The sequence below is a fragment of the Plecotus auritus genome, assembly GCF_963455305.1.
Source record: "Plecotus auritus genome assembly, chromosome: 8".
Lineage (NCBI taxonomy): Eukaryota > Metazoa > Chordata > Mammalia > Chiroptera > Vespertilionidae > Plecotus > Plecotus auritus.
In genome coordinates, this window is record NC_137782.1 from 149,963,008 (window position 1) to 149,966,099 (window position 3,092).

Below are 3,092 nucleotides of genomic sequence, written 5' to 3' on the forward strand. Positions count from 1 at the left end.
CGTATAATTTTTTTTGTCATTAGCCTGTTGATGTTGTAGACAACATTGATTGATTTTTGAATGCTGAACTAGCTTTGCATACAAGGAAAAAACTTCACTTGGTCTTGGTATATAATTATTTTTATTCATTATTGGATTCTGTTTGTTAATATTTTATTGAGGATTCATATAACTTTATTTAAGCCACAGCCATGGATAAATCGTTCACTTGTTCAAAAGCCTCAGTGGCTTCCAAGTGTAAGCAACTAAAATCCAGATCCCTTCATGATTCAAAGCTCTCTATAAACTGGCCCACCAATTTACCCTTTTATGCTTGTTTCCCAGTCCTTTCTGTGAAGTACCCTCTATTTCCCTAAATATTTTCTATAATTTCTCACCATTCTGTTTTTATTTTATTTATTTTATCATTATTATTTTTCCCCCACTCTGTTTTTAAATACCCTGTTCCCTTCATTGGGAACTAGGAATAATAGTCAACTCTTTTCCACTCCCATTTTCTGAAAGCCTAGTTTTGTTTACTACCAAGCTCAAATTACAACCCTTTTCCCATTTTGGGAATTGTGTCTTTTTCATCTCTGTGTCTCCTGAAACACAGAGTCTCATGTATATAAGGAAGAGCCTGGGATTCAGCTTTGGCTTCCCTTGTCAGGATCTGACTTTGTCTTTTTTTTTTTTTTCAGATATTGAAACATCTAGTCCAGCTTTTCAAGCTGAGAAGTGATTCCCTCTGTACTATTTCAGACAGAATATTGTTTCTGTGCTAATTATTTACTACCTCATGGTCTGTTCTGCTGCTGGACTTTGTAACTGTAGAAGGTTTGCCCACCTATGACTTCCATCATTCGTTCAACAGTGACTGGAGGAGCTTATAGCTTTCATGAAGTGTTTTTAGGGAGATAGCATGGAGTAGTGGAAAGAGCCTAGGCTTTAGCATCAGGCAGTCTTGGGATAAAAGTCCAGTCTGCTACTAGTAACTGTACTGTCTTGGGTGAGTCAATGGATTTACCAGAGCCTTTAAAATGGGGATAATAATACCTTTTTAGGAGAATTGTTAGAATGAATGACAAAGGGTATGCGTGAAATAAATTATGTAAAGCTTCAAGTGCAGCACCTGTACTAAGGTAAGTATTCACCAAATGATAGCGATTAGTGAACTCCTATAGTGTACACAAAACTCCACTAGGTGCTATAGGGAATCGATGTGTATAAACTAATCCTTCTCTCTTAAGGCACTTAAGGCTAATTTGAATTGTGTTCCAAATTCATTGTTTCAGATAAATAACAGGAGAAACTGTTCCTTCACTCACCTGTGGGATGAGTCCAGCTTGTCAGACGAGGGTTGTGATTTCTGATGGGGACAATGTCATAGTTTCTTGGGATCAGGACTGGCCTAAACTTAAATGTTATATGATCAATCACTTCAGTTGAAGTGGCCAGTAGTGGTTTGGAAAGGCCAGACTGTCAGTGTAATGCTTGCGTGGGAAGCAGACTTTCAGGGTGCATGGGTGAGCTGAGTGAGCTGTAGACAGTGGAGCTGAGGGGAAACACAGGTGAGAATTCCTTAGAACTTTCTTTTCATGTCATCAGAAGTCATTGTGGGGACAAGTATCAATTTTTTTTTTTTTCTGGTTGCCAAACCATCTTTAATTGAAATATCTTTTTTTGTAGTTCTCAACTAGCTGGGCATTTCACTGCACGACTGCAGATGTCATCCATGATGTCATGAGGGTGGTGGCCTTCAACACTGCAGCCCACAGACTGGGCAGTCTCAGGATCTCTCTATGGTTCCAGAGAGTTCTCTAGCTAAAGATCGGTGCCACCTCTGCAGGAAAATGTTGACAATCTCATCAAAAGTGATATTTCCACTGTGCTTAATGGTGTTCTTTTTTCTTCTTTTTTTTTTTCTTTTTCCGGTCTCTTGGCAGTTCTTTGAGGACTTTGATTAATGAGGGCAGAGGTAGAAGGTACTACCTCAATCTGACCCTGCCTGTTCTGAATGGTCAGTTTCACTGTAATCCTCAGACCCTTCCAATCACCACCAGTTATTTTGACAGTGTCATCACCAACCTTTTTTGGAGACAGGCCTAGGGGATAGATCTTGGGGGCCAGGGCAGACGTGGCACCGACTTCCTCACTGGTACATCTCAGTTATATGACTTTGATCTTGGTGGGGTCAAGCTTCAGTGGCATGGTGGAGGCAGCTGGTGTTGGATGAACCTGGATTTGGGACCACCAAAGAAAGTTGCACCTAAGCCTCCTCCAAGCTGAAAACCAAAGAAAACCCCCTCAAATATCTATTTTAAGACAATAATTCATAGTGATAGCCAAACCTTCCCCCCTCCCCCAAACATTGGTATACTCTTCCCCCTTCTTTCTCATACTAGCACGCTCATTCTATGACTTGTAAAGATAACTGTGTATAGCTTGTTTTGGTTAGGGGCAGTGTTTTTATCCATGAACCGGCATTAAGATTCTAAATGTCCTGGGCACTTTATTAAAAGTTTTGTGGTCTTAGTGGGCAATTGGTAATGGTTGACTTGAACATTTTCTAGGCTAACATGCAGTGACTGTTCTCTATGACATAGAGCTTTTGGGATTTTGCCACAGGTTGGAATAGATGCAGAGTAAATTCCTGTGGGAAACTTTGCTGCTCCTCTTGGCCCCCTTCTATGTGGAGGTTCAGTAGATTTTCATGTGGCTCCAATCCTGATTAGGATCCTTGCCTTGGCAAAAGAGTACATTGGCCCTACCCTACACTTGGCTTGTGGCCAAAGCATATCCAGTCTTCCTTTAATAGGAACCATAGGTGATCTGAACCTCAAGCTTTTGCTTGATAGTATAACTTCAAACTCTGGAGCCTCTACCCTGGATCAGAAGCTCATTTAAAATTAATAATGTTAATTAAGGACAACATGAAGGAGAAGCCATTCATCTACTTCTTTACATTCTAAACGTCATCCTTGGGTAAAAGGGTACCATCAGATGGTTGCAGACTTGGACTACATTGTCTCTCTCTTTTTTTTTTTCAAATAAATAATTCTGATGAATTGAACTTTGACTTGTGCCATTAGTCTGTATTGAAGAATAGCCTC

At 40.1% G+C, this 3,092-nt stretch overlaps 1 pseudogene across 1 annotated transcript; it reads right to left on the bottom strand.

Annotated features, from left to right (window-relative positions):
- Positions 1 to 1,671: 1,671 nt before the first annotated feature.
- On the bottom strand, positions 1,672 to 2,190 carry LOC308256999 (large ribosomal subunit protein uL11-like; annotated as a pseudogene). The gene has a single exon. The product of its transcript is annotated as a large ribosomal subunit protein uL11-like (transcript).
- Positions 2,191 to 3,092: the final 902 nt, after the last annotated feature.